This window comes from Apis laboriosa, unplaced genomic scaffold (genome assembly GCF_014066325.1).
Source record: "Apis laboriosa isolate Shangri-la unplaced genomic scaffold, ASM1406632v1 scaffold42_cov153, whole genome shotgun sequence".
NCBI lineage: Eukaryota > Metazoa > Arthropoda > Insecta > Hymenoptera > Apidae > Apis > Apis laboriosa.
Window position 1 is genome coordinate 1,454,131 of NW_025223257.1, and position 20,452 is coordinate 1,474,582.

Consider the following 20,452-nt stretch of genomic DNA (forward strand, 5'->3'; position numbering starts at 1 on the left):
TAAACAGGAAATCCTCCTTTCAGGTAATTGTATGACTCAGTTAAATCTGCGAACGACTGAAGCCCGTTCAATTAATCAATTACAAGCCAAGACAGCCTCGATTGTCACTCGCTACCTCGAAATAATCGCAACCTACAAGAAGAACGTGTCACGCAAAAATTGAAACGACGCGAGATGGATAATTTTTCTTTCTTTAACGAAATCTTACGCTAAAACTATATATATATATATCGGTGGAAAGGTATTATATCGGTTTGAAAAGCGATCGTCGGCGTGTCGCGAGGAAATTTCATCGCGGTTACGATTGTTACGCTTCTAGCACGTGCAATATGCGTAAATATACGCGTGTCGTGTACATGTTCTCACGTACACGGACCTATTCTTATGTACGAGTCGATAAGACGGTATGCATGTGCGTAAGCACGTGCGTGTAATTTCCGAGTCAGTATCTCAGTGGGCGACCGCGCTTTAAGCTCTCCTCATATCGAGTCGCGTACCCTTCCCAGAGACGAGCGAGAACCTTAAAGAGTCGCGTCTCGCGATCCAAACTTCTCGCGTTGCATTGCCGTTCGATAATGCGTCGATTATTTATGCCCAAGAGATCCGTTCTCCGGATGAGTCACGGGACGTCACAGGTTGCCCGGTATGAGAGATCCCTTAGTTCCCTCCCTCGAAGAAAACACGTCGAGCCGGTTCTCGGGACCGAGAAAACGGAATTAAACTGCATTCTGCATTGTTCTAAAACGGAGGGATCGCGACCGACCTTGATACCAAAGAGACGCCACTGGCCGCGCTTCGTCGAATCCAAGTTAATTCTCTCTCCCTCTCTCTCTCTCGTCGAAATCTGAGATTTTCGAACGCGGCCGCCTCGACGTCATCGTGGGCGATCGAAGATAAGATAATAATTCACGATACGATAGGGATTATAACGTAACGTTCGACTCGAAATCGTACGAGGGATTAATACGAATTAATCGCGCGCCGTTTAGCCAAAAGGTCGTTTCCCTCTGTAACAAACTTCTAGCCTTTTTTGATTTACGAGCGTACGCCTGCTCAAACTCGCTTGTATATCGTAACCGACACGTTGTACAACCATAAATCCCTTTACACTTAAATAACTACTATCCGTGTAGATAATTTAAGTGCACGTCATTATGACAAATCGATTACACGCTCTCCGCACAAATAATCGGAATACAAATGACACCGGGAATATTTTGCCGGTGTAACACACGCGCCGGTATGCGCACTATCTACGCGCGAAAATCGTCTTTCCTATCTATCGCGCACCGTGAATTTTCATCGCGCGTATGCAATTGGCCTTGACAATGAGACGACGACGACGACGACGACGACGTCGACGTCGACGTCGACGACAACGACGATTACGACGACGACGACCAACGCCGGAGAAGCGATCAATTATCGATCGCATCTCTCTCGATGCATCGTCTCGACTTTCCGAGAGGTAACAGGGGTAATTGGTTTTAAAATAGCTTTCGAAGGAATTTCTCCATTGTCGGCGATGGCGCAAATGTTACGGGGAATTTTTCACAATTTTCGCAAAGGAGGCGGGGAGCGGGAGGGGGGAGGGGGGGGGGGAGGCGATGAATAACACCGTTACAGAAAATCGAGCGACGGTGTTGTAACAAGGAATACAAATGATCTAATTTACAATGGATCCCGGCGGGTTTGAAACTTTTTATTTCACAATCCGCGCCGTGAAAACTAATCTAGCCGATGTAATAGATCAACGCTCGATATCTAAAGTACGATGACGTGAGTACCTGTGTTCGTATTCCACTCGGGAATACCTGATCAATCAATAAACCTGAAATAACCAAGCGATCGCGCGCGGTGTGCGCCTATCGTGCGCCTCTCTGTAAATATCTTTGTACTTCCAACTCGTATATATAGAGAAAGAGACAGAGAGAGAGAGAGAGAGAGAGAGAGAGAGAGAGAGAGAGAGAGAGAGAGAAATGTGGACGAACGAAGAGAAATTCGAAATGTAAAATTACAAATTTTAAACGATTGAACGTGATAGAATTGGCGATGAATCGAAATCGGTGTTTTTTTTCTTCCTTTTTTTTTATCGCTTAAATCTATCCACGTAGAAGAGAATAAGCCACGAGAACGTAACACGCGAACGAGTGACTTGAATTTTACGGGGTCTACGCGGGCACGTGTCACCGCGTTCTTCTTCTTCAAAAGCAGGCAAGGTAAACTCATTGTTTGTGCGCGCACGCACAAACGACATTATAAAACGCGCGTGTAAGGCTATCCCGGTGGCTCTATTCAAGAAGGTATTATGAAACTCCCTCGGAAAACGTACTCCCCGCTTTGTTTCACCTTTTATTTTGTTCTGCTTTAACCGGATGGGAGGAATGAAATCCTCGTGCACACGTATATATCCGCACGCGTCGCGTGGCGTGGCGTGGCCGCCCTACTGCCGCATTTAAACGCACCCACACCTTGGGGGCTTCAGACCTCCACCGATTCGTCTATGTACGCACGAGCACATTTTCAAGTTACAATGTCGAATCGTCTCGCGCCACTTTCCCTTTCTTTTTTTGTCAACGCGCTATACACATATACGGGTTTCAAGAGGTGGAAACGTCACCAGAAAAATTCCATTCGTTAATTCCACCGTGATCGTCGCGCGTTCTAAACAACGCACGCGCGCGCGCGCGTACAGACACGCAAACACACAGGCCAATCTATCATCGCCGCCGTCGTGGTCGTCGTCGTCATCGTCGTCGTCGTCGTCGTCGAGGTTTAAAGCCTCCTTTTGTGCTTTGATATTCAGCCGAGCCGGTGTAAACGAAACCTCCAAGGCGCCATTCATACCGCTTTTTTTCAATTCCGAGTGTACCAGTTTAAAAATGCCGGGCTATACGCGCGTGTATACGCGGTGGTCGCCGCGCGTCCCGTTGACTCGTAAATGGCGCGATACGAAAATGTTTCGTTCAAGCAGAACCAAAGGATAAACAGGCATGGTTGAAAACGCGACACCGTGTACCGACTTTCTTCGCCGCGGTGTGCCGCGTGCAATTAGGTCGGAGAATGAGTAATGCTGCTACTCTAATCTCGGCAATGGGCGAACTCCGTTCTAGAAGTAACGGACTACGGTTAGGAGGCTTGTGCATTCCTACGAAACCACGTAAGAACGTGGAAAATCTCTCTCGTAAACAACCGTTGTTCCACCGTTTGAATAAATAACAGTTGTGAAACGATACGTCTTCCACCGATTTTGCGTAAACAGCTCTCCTACGTTATGTATCGAATCGCGAGTGAGAAAGATCGAAAAGAGAGGAAAAAAGAAAAAGAAAAAGAAGCGAAAACTAATCGACAGCGGGAGGGGAGGGGAAAAATGGGAAGTCGAAATTCAAAATTAGCTGCACGATTTCTACGATTTTCGAGAATGATACGTCTATCGAAATGCATAAGAGCGAAGCTACGAACGAGGGAACCAACCGATTAGTCTTCATTGAAAACAAAAGAGAAAGGAAACGATCAAATGTGTGCGAACTACTACGCGGACCGACGTCACGGCCCGTGATTGTGGTTATTTATATAACAGAACTCTGTAAATCTCGCGTTTTAAACGACTCCGGTTCGCGCGCTAGGCAGTTTTATCGAGAAGCATGATTTTATTTATAGAAAACCGATAATGACCGTACGAATGCAATGTATCTTTTCCAAGTCTGTTACGACTGTTTACATCCTCTTTGGACAAGTCGGAGACGAGCAAGAAATTTTAACGATCCTCCTTTTTCCTCTTTTTCTTTTTCTTTTCCTTTTCCTTTTTTCTTTTTTTTTTTTTTCAATTCGATAAAAACCGGCCAGTACATTTTAACGAGTGCAACCATCGAGACGAATTAACCGGTATGACGTTAAGAAGAAGCGCGAGAACGATTCCCCGCGAACGATCGAAAATGCCTATCTTTATATATATATATATATATATATATATATATACACATATACACATACACATAGGCTTGGAAATCCTCTTTGCAATCGTGTTTTCTACAAGATGAAGAAATTTTCCCAAAGGCGAGCCACGATCGCGGATCGTATTTTGCATATCGCGAAAGATCGAAACGAGCGAAGGTCAGGGTGATTAATGCAAGGTGTGAGAATCCTTGCTCCATGGAGAACAAAAGTTCGGTTCTGCGATTTTCTAGGCCGACTGGTATCGCGAAGCACAATGTCTTTGTTTGTCACGAGAATATACAGGTTTTAATAACAACGCATTGTTAACAACAGGCCGACAATAGTTTCTTTTGATAATACGAACCATTCGGCGCGAGTCGTTAGGCTTGTGTACGCGGTGTCCATTATCGTGCCAGTTCAATGAAATCTTTAAACGAACCACTCTTTATTTCGCTTGTATCAGTTGTTTGTTCGACGCTGTTTACGCCGCGTTACGACCGCAATTGCTTTTGTGCTTTTGATGCCCGCGTGTTATTACTCCTTTTTATTTCTTTTTTCTCCCTCTCTCTCTCTCTCTCTCTTTTTTTCTTTTCCCTTCTTCTTTTTTCTCTCTTTTCCTTTTTCCCCTCCCTCCCTCCCTCCACTCTTTTCATCCTCCGTTCCTTTTGTCGCTTTCCGGTTCCCCTTTCGGCGACACCTCGCCATCCAAAATTGTCGGAACGGAAATAACCCGTGTATGGCGTGTCGCGTTTATTTCGTAAACAGCGACTAACAAACGAGATACACACGAGGCCGCTAATCGGCGGACGTAAACTCATTAAGCGGATGTAGCACAATGACGGCAATATATTTTTCCTCTAAAGAATATGTTTTTTTTTTCGCCGCTGTTCGGCTATTATAAAGCAATCAACCCGACAGCTTGGCCTATGAATCTCTTTCTACGACACGATACGACGCGATCTTTCATCCTTTCTTGGAGACACTGTTTCTACGTTATAACCGCGAATACGATAAAAAAAAAAAAAAAAAAAAACGCGTATTTATTTATTCGTTTCGAACGTGTGTGTACGTGTCTTCGAGTTTTCAAGGAACTTCGAAAGGGGAAAAAAATAATCGACCTGAAGAAACGAATGAACGATACGCTGGAATGAACGATACGATTGGAAAAGGATAAGGAGAATGTGGTATTTCTTTTTTTTTTTTATATATATACAATCAAAGAAGAAAATTAAAAAGATGTCTCTTCCTTTCTTCCCTCCTTTCATCCTCCAAGAAAAGAACGATCGTGCATACGATACGAATCCTTACGGTTTTCCCCGTTATTCGGTCCACCTTACACAAGTCGGCGCGCAGCACTGCTATAAATAACCAACTGTTTACTCGCTTTTGCCCTCAAACACTTTTTAATGTTTCTTATTCTACACCCGGAGAGATCCGGCCGGGTGACGGTGGACGTGGCCGCATCATCCGTATCTCGAGTGGGAAAGCCTAGAATACGAGGAAGGAGCATGAATGAGACGAGAGAATCGTAAAGAAAAGTTTTATCGAGTGGGAGAATAGAGAAGGAGGAGGAGGAGGAAGAAGGAAAAAAGAGACTCGAAGTATCGGGGATAAATAAAGGACGATTTAGTGGCGATCGTTTCTCTCTTCGTATTTTTCCATCTTGGCCGCCGTAATTTCGACAAACATACGCGTCAAGAAACCGCGTGGTAGAAATCTTGGCACAAGTAAGATTTACTTTTTATCTGTAGCTGTAAAACAGCATTACAACCCGACGCGTTTCATGGGAAACTCGCTTCGAAAGAACTTTAACTTCCGGTCAATCAAGCGATTATCTGTGTCGTTTAGATAGATCGTTTCATTTTTCTAGATTCGTAAGGTAGAAAAAGGCATACACACGCATACACACGCATACACGCTCATTGTTCACCGATAATTAGAAGATCGTGCAAACTCGATAACTCTTGTTGTTTTCGAATCTACGCTAGCTAATTACGACGGAGATTCTGCTTACTTTCTTCTTCTCGATACCACTTTGCAACGAATAATAGATCGAATCGCGAAATATGAGAGGAATGAAGAGAAACGAGATCACGTCTCATGCGAGAAGCGCATACGCGATTGCATACACGAGCCACGAACAATCGTTTTTTCGAATCGCTCGAAATTTAATCGATCGAATCGAGGAATGGATCAAATACTTTTTTCTTTCGAAAACTGAGTTCGAAAACAATTACCGATGATCGATTAAAAATGCGAGACGAAACGAGTGTATATAGCGAATATGAGTGTACATATATATATATATATTTTATAATATATTCCTTTCGATAAAATAATCGTTATTGCGAATAATTTCGAGAGATACGTTACGTCGAAGATATGAAAAATATGTTAAACATATTTGACAATGTTAGAACACGTTTACACGAAACACAATTCCACCAGTAATCCTTGAACTTTGCTCCGAATCGATCGAAGACGCGATTCCTTAATTGGCCCGTGGCAACGCACAAACCCATCGATTAACGGAACGCGATTAAATCGAACGAACGTCTAAAGAGCTCGTGGCCACGGGATCGATTTGTCCATACCGAAATAACCTCGAATTAAACTGTCAACGTCCACTTTCGACGATCGATCGATATTATCACTCGATGTCGTGCAACTCGTGCACGTGGTTGCGCACGCGTCCCACGTGTAGCGGCGCTCCAGATTTAATGCGCGATGACGAAACGCGAACGCGAACGCGAACGCGAAAAAAGCGGTCAACTTTTTGTCTCGATGGTTCGGTCGATGTTGAAGATCGAACAAAGTTATCGAAGGGACGCGTACACACGTGTGTACGTGTGCGATCCGTACGATGCTCGGATCCATTAAAAAACCATTACGGACAAGCAATTTCCGCGTGGCATTTCTTCTATCCGAATCAACTGGTAAACAGTTATTTTCCTAAAGGCGTAGGAATAACCGCGCGCGCTCGTTCCCGAGCAACAATTAGACATTTAAACACGGCGACCGCGTCGCATAAATCTCAATAAAACGTACGATAACGATTGCTTACTCACGTGGTAGCGAACCGCAGCAAGAAACTAATGATTCACGCGAGAACGCAACAGCACCTCCTCTTCACTGTACACGGATGTTAACAGCGATCTCCATCGTCTCATCGGTGTATCATCAAGGCGTACACCTGTTGACCATCGGCCAAGGTATGTCTCTCTCTCCCCCTCTCCCACCCTCTCGATCACAAATCACCACAAATTTCACGTGCAACACAAACCAACACTGATCGATTTTCTATTAATACGGCACGAAGCACAATTACGCGTCATTGTCGGGGAACGGTGCGTGTCGAACTAAACGCTCCTTCGAAATATTGCGTCTTTGAAACACGAGGGGGGGAAATATCAACACGGTTAATCCACCGATATATACACACGGAGAAATAATCCGTACACGTAAATAAAACGTATTCGTTCGATTCTACGAACTTTTCGTTCGTACGCCGTTTCGAAACAAAACAAAACAAATGGAGCGCGAACGCACGATTATTATTATAATTTCGAACGATCTTTCGCTTTATCCCGTAACAAAAGCGTTATTGATTATTCGCCGATAGATTTCGACGAGGTTTTATACGACGCATAAAATTAATAAGCGGAGGAGAATCACGTGCACCGAGAGGGAAACACGACGACGCACAGATTCCGGTCGGTCGGTCGGTCGGTGTGATCACCGACACGTATCCTCCCAAAACACGTTCGTCTCGGCCTTGAGTCGCACCAGTATATAGAAAGAAAAAAACTGGAAACGAAATCCGTTCCTCCGATCGATCCGCGCTTTCCGATCGCGTTATCGCGCCGTTATCCGTCCAACTAAAACGCGAACGAGAAGCGCACGATCGATGGCTGACTTGCGACGTTGGAACACCACACGCCGGTTATCCGTGGACGGACGCCGCCACGAGATTCGATAAATCCGACACACCGAGCGGAGAGCTAACGCACGGAGAGCGACGGACGGAAACGAAGCACACACCGAATGCCAGCAGAGAGAACGTACGTACGTACGTACGTACGTACGAACGAACGAACGAACGAACGAACGGACGAACGAACGAACGAACGAACGAACGAACAGGCGAGAGCCTGGCTGCCTCGTTCAGTGAACAGCCCGCGGCCCCCACGTTGTTTGTCTCGCGAGTGGCCTGTTTACATGTTGACTCTCTGTTTACGCGTTTCGTATCCCCCCTCTGTGCCCGCCGCCACCTAACCGCCTCCGATCCGCCACCCACCACCCGCCGCCGCCGCCGCCGTCTTCCCGCCACTGTCCTCCCGCCGTGCCGCTCTAACCCGTACGTCACCTATCGCGCGCTTTGTCCTTTTCTCTGTTAGGCTTGGTGGAGTGGCGACGAGGCAAGTGAGTCGGAGCACAGCTCCGCCGAATAAAGCCGAGTTTACACTGACCGGCTACGAACCACGAGTACGAACGCCTCTTTCGATTCGACTTGGTGATCACGCGTCCTACGCGCTCCATCTTTTTTCCACGATTTTTCGAGATCCCATTTGTGACGTTTTCCTATCGTTTTCCTCGCGGGTGAAGGAGGATACGATTTTTCTTCCGAGAGATTTATCGCCACGATTGTTATTTGATAATCTTGCGATTTTTTTTTATTCGAAATTATTCGAAAGTGAAAAATTCAAATTAGGCAATTAGGTATCTCTTTAGAGGTTCGACGCGATGCGATCCTTTTGAAGCAGTAGGTGGTAATCGAGCGAAGAAGAAGCATCCTGCGGATGATACGAGTGGCTCTGTTGGCTTATTATCAACCGGTCACGTGAACACGTGTACGCGCCAGTATAAAAATTGCACGCAGACGAGTCGCGGTATCGAAGAAGCAACGCGCGTCATTATCAATTTAATGGTGCGCTTTTATCCGTTTATTTATCGTTTCTATACCTAATATCCGAGAATGCCTGCCGATATATAAATAGGATAGCCTCCACGACTTCGTTTTCACGGATATCACGGACTACAACTAATTGAAATTACGCGAACACGCGGTTATCGAATCGCGATGTTTTAATTAGATTTTCCTTCCATCCATCCATTCCCTTCTCCCCCACCCTTTTTACAATCCACCCGCGCCGAGTCTTTTCTTCGTCGATTCTCGAAAACACCTTATCTCTAAGACTTTGCAACGACTTTGTTAACTCGTTTCCCGATTAGATCATCGTAAAATTCCCGCTACGTGGTTGTATATCATTTAAAAGAGACGGAATATATTGTTTATTCGACGTGCACAAGGCTGCAAGTTATCCAAACAGGCTGACAACATGTTCACGATTATTATCGTTGAATCATCCCGTTCATCGTGCTCGAAGCGGATCGCGGTTTGAAAAATATCCAGACAAAAGCGAGCGTTGGAAATCGAGCCTTACCAACCGCCCACGAGCAACCGTGCACCATCGACTCTTTCATTCCTCCGTGGATAAAACGTTTTCTTTCCGAACCGTTTCGCCGCCCTCCACAACTTTTCCCTCCGCGTGTCAAAGACCGCGACACGTCGACGCGAGTCAATCGCTTAATATCGTTTAATATCGGCCGTTTTCGCGTCGAGCGCTCGATTTCTTTTCACGATAAAAATTATCCATTCCTCTATTTTTAGTTTATCGATGATCATAAAACGTCCGATCGATATTTCCACCCAAATTTGTCGATACTACGTACATCGATAAATCGCGATAGAGACCGGGTGGAGAACGGGAATAGGAGTAAAAATCGGAGGATTTCCGTAGAGGAAGCTTACGAGGAAACCCTCGACGAGTGTAAATTCCACGAATGGGAACGTTATAAGAAGCAGCATGGCTATTCAAACATGTGGCCCGCGATGAGACTACGCAGGCTTCTTTCTCTCCGACCGAACGTCAATCTTCTTTTTTGTTTCCCCGTTCTCTTTTTCATTCCATCTCGATTAACGCGATGCATCATTCGAGGCATGAAACAAACTATCATACACGTCAATTTTATTTATTTACACTGCAATACGCGGAACGATTGCGACACGACTCAAAGAATCATCGACTACGATGACGAATCTGCTATGATAATAAAACGTTTATAAAATGAATCTCGTAAATAGAAAATTCTCCTTATATAGTTAAAGTTGATTCGCCTCTCTCCGCGCTATCGTTAAAATTGTCTCTCGATCGATTAACCGATTATCTTTCGAAGATAATTAATTGTAACGAGGAGAACGCGTCGAGGAAAAATTTGTAACGGAAAAAAAAAAAAAAAAAAAAAAAAAGGAAATAGCGTTGAAAAAATTTTCGAAAAGAAATCGTAGACGAGAAATCTACAAGAGTTATCACCGTTCTAATGATAATTCGACGAGAGATCATCGCAGGGTTAACGCATACTCGAATTAACTCGATTATCATGACCACACCGCTACGAGATATTTATCTTTCCCCCGATAAGCCCAAGCCGAGGTGAAACTACAACGGAGCCGATCGATTTAACCATTTATCAATTAATCTTATCGACGTGCTCGGTGTACCCATAACGAATTCCCGTTTTAATCACGTACAGCAAGCTATACTTTCGTAACGGCGGCCCTCTGTTCAACGTCTGCTTCGTTAATAGCGAGTTAATTGCATCAGGTGCAGGGGAATCCCTTTTTCCGTCACTTCTCCCGCTCAACTCCCAAAAACAAAAATATTACGAGCATCGCGATCGTTTCCTCTTCTCTCTCCAAAAGAGAAAGAGAAAGGAAAAAATAAAAGTTTTTTTTCAACGAAAGACAATGCGTGTCCACGATATTGTTCTGCTCCAGAGTCCAGAGTTTTGGCTCGAATCAATCGCTCGCCCAATATTTCGTCGAAAATACGTTTCTTACTCTCATATGAATCATAAATCGGTGCTTCGCGAACAACCGGTATGGGTTACACGTGTGCTGGGAAACGGCCGAGATACGGCGGGATATAAACGAGCATTTATTATCCGGGAAGCGGTTACACTCGTCTTATCAATTCCAACCATTTGATTTTTTTTTTTTATCGTTACCGCGTTGGGCCTTGCAACTCTTGCGCAATCTTATTATCACCCGTAGAAACGTTTAACTCTCCGGTAATTGCATTCTTCGCGTTAACAAACGATACTTTCATTTCCTTTTTTTTCTTTTTTCTTTTTTGCCCCACCTCCGTTTCAAACTTGTCTCGATAATAAAGATTCGTACCAACTATCTCCAAAAAACCTCGCCTTCTTCTTCTCGTAAAACACGTCGAATTGTAATTCATACATGGGATGGATGGATGGAGGGGAGGGGAGGGGATCTTCGAGCGTTGGTTCGAGCGTTCGCGAAGAAAGCGTGACAACGTGGGGATAGCGTGGACACGCGGCTCGTGGATAGCTCGTATATCGCGTTACTACCCGCCGGACTTAGGCACAGTCGCCGGGGGACGAGTTTAGGGGAGGGGAGGGGAGTAAATCGTGGCGTAAACGGGCCGGTATATGGACCGGTGGGATTTCGAATTTAGGAATTGGCGCGAGCGAGCGAGTGAGAGTCCGTAGATAAGGTAATCCGGACCTCGAAAACTCTCTCAGATTCGGAAACCAACCCCGACGCCGCAGAAACTGTGTACCTGCGGGGAGCGCGGGAGGGGAGGGGTTGGGTCTCGGTCAGTTTAATGCCAACTTCATGCCGAATATCGAAAGTGGTTTCTCGCCGTGGTAACGGTAACGGGCCGGCTGCCGTGTTACACGATCGAATTGGGAAGCAATAAACAGATGTTAAAGGAACGAGCATCGTGTCGAACCGGGTAAATCGATTATCTCTCGATTTGTCTCGCGGGGGAATGCACGCTCGTCGAAACTGGCAGCTGGTTCAAACGAGGAGTTGAACGAGGAGAAGAGATGGCGAAGGAGAGAAGAGAAGGATACGCACGTAGAGGAAAAGTGTAAAAAGGTGTGAAAGGTTCGAACGAGGCATCATCAAGGGTATTAAAAGGCTCGTTCGATTATTCCTCTTTTTCTATCTTTTTATTTTTCTTTCTTTTTTTTTTTTTTTTTTCACTCGAAATTACTTTGGACAGGAGGCTTGGAGAAATATCGTCGAGATTGATAAATTAAAAAGAAAAGAGACGGGGAGGGGGGGAAAAAAAAAGAAAAGAAAAAGAGAAGAGTTTAAAATAAGGTGGTGGATCACGGATAGGCTGATTGATCGACGCTCCTACCAGAAGTCAGATATCGAAGAGGCGAACAACTTTTCCCATTATCGTCAATATGCAGGCTGAAGCTTTGGTTTCACGTTCGAGGGCGTTACGGCATCGATTCTATGGTAAAAGGAAACCGGTTAAATCGCGTCGACGACCTTTATTGCCGTCTTAAAGCAGTTAAGTTAATCGGCATCAGCATAAGAAAACGGAAGGGGCTGCGAACTTGACGCGGCAGGAATCGAATCGCCTTTCCTTGTATTTAGAGTTCTAGACAAAAACATTAACATAAATCACGGGGGGAGGGGGGGGGGAAGACGAGGAGAGAATGAGAAAGAGGGAGGAAGGAAGGAGAAAGGGAAGGGAAGGGAAGGAAAGGAAAGATCTAGCAAGATCGAACGTTTATTCCGATTCCCTTCGAGCGTGTACCCTTACGCCACACTTTACAGCTCCATCGAGCTCCGTCCTCCGTTTCCTTACCACCCGCAATTAGTGCCTCGAAAACTTACGAACCATTTATTTTCCGGATACAAAGAGAAAGTCTGAATTAAACTGCCAGTTATACGAGAATATTGGACGTATAAAACGGGACGTATATATCGGCTGGATGTTTGACTTTAAAAATGGATACGCGTATCGCGAAGCTATTAAAAGCGGGCAGAAGGGGGGAAAGAAGTTGACAAGGAAGCGGTCAGGAAAGAGTTGTTCCGTTCCAGGCAGGGTATGTATACGCGTGAGAATGCGCAAAAGGAGAGGGGAAAAGGTGCCACTTAACTCCACCCCCATCCCCCCCCAGTTTTCATTCCCGCAGCTTGCGTTACGCCACCGACAACCCTCCACCTCAACTCTTTCACTTTTAGCGGGAATTCGATGAATTGCCAGTCGCTACGGCCGATAAATAATGCATTTTCTGTTTGCCCCCGGTAAAAGGGTCCACCCTTAACCGATCCACCCTCCGCGCCAACCCTAAATTTTAGAACGACTTTGGTCGAAGGCGATGGTCGAGGGCCAACGATTTGAAACGAAACGATCGAGAATCGATACAATTTTTTCCTTGACCGTCGCTCGGGGAAAACTGAAATGGAGAAATGTCTTTCCTTCTTCCACGATTTTTCTCCGCACGAGATCTCGCAACCGAGATTATTATCGAGGGGAACGAAGAGGAATAAAAAATAATATATGGACAAAGGAGGTATTTGAAACGAAGCTTCTCGTTCGTAAGGAATAACGCGGAAGAGAATATCGAAATAACAGTAACATCGCGAACTATACATTGTCCGTAATTTAAGCAAGCGGAACAGAACTGCTTAATTGCGAGTAATAGATAGCTGCTTGCAAGACGACCACTCTCCAACGATTCTCTCTCCAATTCAATTGGCCACGGAACGAATTAATAATCCTTATTGTACCCTTTCGCCCTTTTCTCGAAACCTCGTTTCGATCGATGGTAAAGTAGCCATAAATACCTCGTTTTCCCAAACGTTTCGATATTTATCGAAACTCGATCAGGCGTAAGAAATTTCCTCGAGAAGGAGGAGGAGGAGGAGGATTGCTCCGAGGATTGCTTTTTTTTATCGTAAATCCAGAAGAAAGGGAAGGACAAAAGGGATGAAAGGAAAGAAGGGAGAGCAACGACTTATCGCGGCAATAATTAATGCTCGGTACCGAACTTCCGAGACTTCTTTTACTCGACTAAAACACAAATTGCTTGTTTAATATATTATTAATTGGCAATTTCCGACTGCTTTATAACGCGTTGCCCCTTATTCGTGCCCGGCGCGTAATTCCACCCCCTCCCCCTCCTGTTTCCAAAGAAAATACAATATCTTGGACAAACGCAACAGGATTGAATCTCGAATCGTGAAATCGCGAAATTCGAAGCTCGACCGAAAATCAACGCCGTCATTAATCACGCGCAATCAACGGTGTATCGACCGATCGATAACCGACCCCTTCTCCCTCTCTCATTTTCTTCATCATCCCCCTCCCCAAACGAACGAAGGAAGGACGAGCGAGGAGGAAAGAAGGAAGGAAACTTTCTTATTAACACGATCAATCAAATCGCCACGAATTTAAAGCATTTTTCACGATTTTCCGGATTTCTGGGCGAGGAGAGTGGAGAGGGGAGGGGGAGAGGGAGAAGAAAAATCCAACCAACCGGCGAGGAACGGTTAGGGATAAACTTTTCGCCGATCGATACGGGATTAAGAAGTGGTCTCCTCCACCGGCTAATTACGAAAGTGCGATCGCTCGTTGGAAATAATCGAGCCGTCGATTTCGTCTCGATTCGAGAACGAAGATAATACGACTCCATACGACCGTGATCCGTTGAAGAAAAAAAAAAAAAAAAAAAAAAAAAAAGGAAAGGAAAAAAAAAACAGTCAAGACGTCATTGTTCGTCATTCTACGTACGAATTCTTGGATTAAAAATCCATTCCTTTAATTTGAACGGGATCGAGAGGAAACTACCCTCTGGAGGAGAGATTTTAATTGTTTACCAAATATCAGAGGGGTTACCGCAGGGGAACACCGACTAAAAGGGAAAGAACTCGAGAAAAGTTTCTCAACTCGTAAAAGTCTTGAGAACGGGAATGAACCGCTTATACCCATTGTTTACTGTCTTCCTGTCGAGCAACCCCCTGGCAATTTTTTTCCAGAACGTATATATATATATATATATATATCTGCCATTCCTCGAACGTCATAATCGTCGTTCATTAACTTTCGAGCTTTAATAGGAAACAGTATGGGGAGGGGAAACGTTAGAATCGAATCACCTCTCGACCGGTCTCGATACAACGGTCCGACTTTTATCTTTTACGAGGGTCGCGCCAAGGAGGACGTAACGCCGTGAAAATTGCTCAATAAACTTAATTTAAGTATCCAAGCCGATGCTTCTATAACGACATACTAATCATATTCCAACCCTCGAAGCGAAGTTACCGCGTGGGGAGCTCATTTATGAACGGATGTATAAAAAAAAAAAATAAGTATCCTTTCTTCTCCATTATTATCCAATGAAATTGACGCTCCTCGAGTTTTATTAAGCTCGTGTTTCGTTTCTTCATACGAAACGATTAAATTCGTGTACGAGCAATTCGTTTCGATAAACGAATATATATATATGCCGCGTTAGAAATCGAGGCAAATAATTCAGGAAAAGGTTGATGCATGATCGAATAATTCATCGGTGTGTAATGTGACGGTTCTACCAGTTGTTATATCGCATTATGACACGGGCAGACGTGGCTTCATTTAAATATCATAAACCAAATGAAAGCGCGGCAAATGTCTGGCACGACTTCTGAAACGTCCATTCCCTCCGACTCTCGACTTAATATTTAACACCTGTGACGATCCAAGCCACGTTGCGGATCCCATGGCCCACCACGTAACCAAGTCTTATTTTCCATCCCATTGTGTATGAATGCGCGGATATGTATTTTGCGCATTATCAATCGAGAAACGGGGAAAAAGAAATTGATTGCCCTCGTTAATTTTTCAACGAATGTTAACAAGCGGCGGGGGAATTAGATGGGCCGTAATTGCGGAACGATCAAGAAAGCGATAAGACGGTAAATAATTCATCGGTTATTCGAGCGGAGAAAGAAATTTTAATAATTTAAACGATCCGCATCGAAATATTTAATATAATAAAGTCGAAGAAAAATTCAATTTAGATCGTATTTTAACTTTCACCGGGACTTTCTTCGATTAAAGTATTTTCCGACTGATAAAACGAGAAAATTCGAGATTCATATATATATATATAGCAAAAGTGGCACGAGGCAAAACAATGTTGCTATACTTTCACCGGTGTAAAGATAAAATACAAAGTAAAGAGAAATTCCTCGTACCGATTCGAACGGGTCAAAGAACTCTACGGCCACGTCTAAAATACTGATCACAACTGCCGTTCACTCTCGTCCCCGTACCTTAAACGGATTATCCGACGAAATAGTTTACGAACGAACGCCAACCGAGAATCGGTATCGACACATTGTATCGTATCGCTGTAGAATTCCACACGCGAATACGGGAGGCAGCCTCGATCATCGATTTCTCCCCTCTCTCTTTCTCTCTCTCTTTCTTCCTCTCTCTCCCTCCCTCCCTCCCCCTGTTGTACGAGTTAATTGGCCCGTAATCAGGTAAATAACGGAACAAGCGAGATAAGCTGGATCTGGCTAAAGGCAAGAACACTCTCCGCCTGTTAAGATTCTGGTTACGTAACCACGTCTCTGGTCGTAAGTGATAGGCTACTAGCGTACGACGAATCTTCGTATAATTCAGGCGTTTGATAAAGATCGTTACGTGTAATTTAGAAAAAAAAAAAAAGAAAAAGAGAAGGAAGGAAACCAGTCTCTAGGAACAGGCTATCCCGCAATTTTCCACCCATTATCGTATTCGACTTTCGCTTTAATTATTGTTCGACAATATCCCAATGGACAAGATATCTCGACCGCGTAACAGGCGAGATAATGGAAAGCGCAAGTAGGTAACTCCCTCCATCGCGCATTATCGATACGAGCGAATAATACGCTCGTTATAATCTTTCGCCCAAGCGACGAAGGAAGGCGAGTTTCGATCGAAGGAAGAGATCGACGGAGAGATCGACAGAGAGAGAGAGAGAGAGAGAGAGAGAGAGGGAGAGGGAGAGAGAGAATTCAATTACGGTAGCATCATCGTCTGAAAAGAAGCGAGAGTGTAACGAGCGTGTGTACGCGAGGATACATGCTCCGTTACCATCTTGCGCGGAAATGGTATTGCATAAGGTGAATAGAAAATAATCACGTTCACGAGTGTCCTCGTTGGACACGACGCGATATACACGCCTTTGTATCGGTGTGTACACACGCCTAAAATCATTTCTCCTCCCCTTAGAAAAAGTCTTTGGATATCTCTGGAACGAACGGTAGTATCCAGATGCCAATGAATTTCCTAGCCCTGAATTTCCTGGTCCAGGGAGACCAATCACCGCTCATCGTGCACGACACACGCGAAGAACACTCCTTTCCCGACACGGTCCGGTAACGTTTAACTTTGCCGCATCGTTTTAACCGTATAGAGAAGCGGCTGATGAGGGGGGCTCTCAGCATCAATTCACCGTGTGCAGAGGCACAATCATTGAGGGCAAAGTCATCGGGGAAAAATAATTACAATCGGTCGCCTAGTAAGCGCTCGCGTACTCCACCAATTCCCACGTCGCCGTTCCTCTCTCTCTCTCTCTCTCTCTCTCTCTCTCTCTCTCTCTCTCCTCCTCCTCCTCCCCTTCCCTCGCCCTTCCTATCGCCCTGAGCTGGAAGCTCGAAACCCCTAAGTCAACCCGTATCCCGGAACCACTTCACATATTCGCGGTTCGACGATCCTGTACAAAATCCTAGCCGTCGTTATACTTGGTGCCCTTTATTATTACTTTTTTATAACGACGCGTCAAAGGTTCGAACCATACGTACGCTCCAACATGTCGATCGGCGAACAACAATACTAACGACATACTACTCTCTGTTCTCACGCGATATATATATATATATATAATTCCGCGCCCTTTTCGAACAACCACGTGTGTATTCGATTCAAGATCGAACCGTCACGACTCGCGACGTATTCGAATATAATCGGATACGTGGCGACGTATCCACGCGATACCTTCTCTCTCTCTAGCTCTCTCTCTCTCTCTCTCGTGTGTAATTCGTTACGTATAATATAATGACTGCACTAATGACTCCGCGAAGGCAGACGAAGCCTCTGCCATTGTGATATAATCGTATTTGTATACGGCGTAGCCACGAAAAAAAAAAAAAAAAGAAAAAAAAAGGTTGGAGGCGCGGACATCGAAAACGGGGCGGGGGGAAGGGAAGAAAGAAAAAAGAAAAAAAATGATACGTACACACCGCGCGCATTATATACACTCGCGTCTAGAATGCTTTTCTAAGCGCGCTGCTGCCAGCCTCTCTCGATTAAATTGCACCATGCTATCGTGGTAGCGGCCACTTAGAGAGATAGGAGAACGTTTCCATTACCGGCGCACGCATTTCAATGAAGCGGAGAAGGAAAGGCGGAGAGAAGTTGGAGAACCGAGAGAACAGGCCGGCTTAAGGTGGCAGGAGGAAGAAGGCTTATGTCCAATGTTCTCTCCAACTCGCTAAGCGGTTAAGGAGGCTGATCTATAAATAGGCAGCTGAACAGAGAGCGCGGAGAGAGCGGAGTAACACCAAAAAACGGGGATCGGGATGATCGGGGCCAAGAAACCCTGCACCCCTCGAGACTCGAATCTAGAGAGCCCGAAATCGATCAATTTCCAACAACGCGGATCCAACGATCCAACGAGTGGGAACGAATCCATCCGCTTAAGAGATGCAATATTTTTTCATCCCACAGGTCGGTACGGGTAATAATCATCCGTGATAGGAAACGGATAGTCGAAGGCTCTCGACTAAGTCTTGTCGCGAATGAACTTTATCGCGCGATAAACTCAACGTAAGAGGCCCCCCTCCTCCCCCTCCCACTTTATCCGGAAACGCGATCTCCGGGTATATATTCCCCGGTAATACGCGTAACGTACTAATTGCGGGAAGGGGACGTAAATGTAAACTTCAATAGAATCAGTTTATCCGTGGCGCATCGGTAGCCTCTCCAGTATTCGGGCTCGTTAAGATCATTAACCCTAATGGTATTCCCAACACGTACCGCGTAAACTTTAGGGCGACTCGTACCGACCGACCAACTTCCGGGAAGATTTTCTTCGCCCCGCGACTCCCTATCTTCTTAACCAGCCTCTCTTCCCTCTCTTCTCTTTTCCTCGTCTCGTTTCCCCCCCCCCCCTTTCTTCCACGGATCCGGGGAGGAACTCTTTCCTCGCGTTAGTATCGGACCGTATCATAAAACGTGCATGTCGATGACCATGCTCGTAGCAGTAGAGCTCGCGTGTCCACATAACGGCGCGCACTTCGCCGAGTTCTATTCTAGATTCGTAACTATTAATACCGATGTCCGCGAGAAGGGGGTGAGCAACTTCTTGGCCAACGTTGACCATTTCCACTCTCTCATCAATGGGGGTACGTTCAAACGTACGGGCGAGCATGAATTTATCAACGTACGGGAGGGAAGGGGGAGGAGGAGGAGGAGGAGGAGGAGATCGGGTTGGGACGCGCATCGCCTAAATTTATTCGCGGGATGGATTATACGCGGCGAGCGTTTGTACCGTGTTGTTTTCCCCGCGAATTAAGGCCTAAGCTTATCGCGGGCTAATTAGTTTCCTCGTAGCCGCGGTTTAATGAGACACGGAACGACGTACGGACGATGGTCCGAGTACGTATCGTCCCATCTCGAGTGTGTATCCTACGTGGCCACCGTGGGACACGGAATCATGGGCGTGGAGCGCGAGCCAAGAAAAATGCAACGTAACGAGCGCATGCAGCTCGGATAGCGGACGGAAAGGAAAACACGTATGCGGAAGGTATGCGGAGAGGGAGGAAGGAAGAAAGAAAGAAGAAACGAGCACGAGCCGAGTTTCTTTCGCCCGCGTTCGTAGGTGTATATATACACGCGCGAGCAAAGAGACGTTGCTCGAGTTATTTAGAGCACGATTATGTACTCTCGATGATTCATATTTCAATTTTCTCTTTGCTAACTAACCGCCGATCGAAGACAAGTATGCCTCGATTGCCCTAATCATGTGATCCTCAGCGCGGGTATGCGTTATCTTATCTTCCCTTGTACACACACACACACACACACACACACACACACACACGCACGCAGAGGGGAACGAGTCGCAACGATAACGCTGCAATTCGTTTAACGCGCTCGCATGAATTTCTGCGAGGAGAAAATTGTTCGCTCGCTCTCCTTCCTGCTCGTGACGTGGAGATATGAAAAAGACGGAGCGAGGCAACGGATTCGGCATTCTTCCGCGTGAATAACGCGAAGAGGGAAAAATAGAAGCGACTATGAGAAGCATAAATTTTCCGGGCGCGTGAAATCTTTGAAAAAAGAAACTACCCGGACCCGAAAAAGAAAGTTCAAAGGAACGAGCGTTGAACTTAGGCGCGCGGCGGTGGCAAATTTTTCATTATCTTGCGCCATAATCTATTTACAGAAAAGATTTAAAGCTGGGACGTGCGGTGCTCCCGGTCTGGGGTTACTGAATTCATTATTCCTTTAAAAATATTAACTTTACTAACTCTACCATTTCTTCTCTCTCTCTCTCTCTCTCTCTCTCTCTCTCTTCCATTTTTTTTTTGCTCGAAGCAGAGGGAGAGAGAAAGAAATACAAACCCACGCGGAAGAACGATAAAACT

The 20,452-nt window shown here is 45.4% G+C and overlaps 1 protein-coding gene across 19 annotated transcripts in view; it reads right to left on the minus strand.

Moving 5' to 3' along the window:
• LOC122716153 (forkhead box protein P1-like) overlaps nucleotides 1-20,452 on the minus strand; it is a 196,545-nt gene that overhangs the window by 163,798 nt on the left and 12,295 nt on the right. For 2 of the 19 annotated variants that reach the window (XM_043938971.1, XM_043938966.1), the window contains exon 1: nucleotides 7,005-8,168. The exons of 16 other annotated variants lie outside the window; for them this stretch is intronic. The gene's annotated coding sequence lies outside the window, so the exon portion shown is untranslated. Of the gene's footprint in view, nucleotides 1-7,000; nucleotides 8,169-20,452 lie in introns of those variants that run through there. One more of the 19 variants, XM_043938968.1, reaches the window with a different exon arrangement.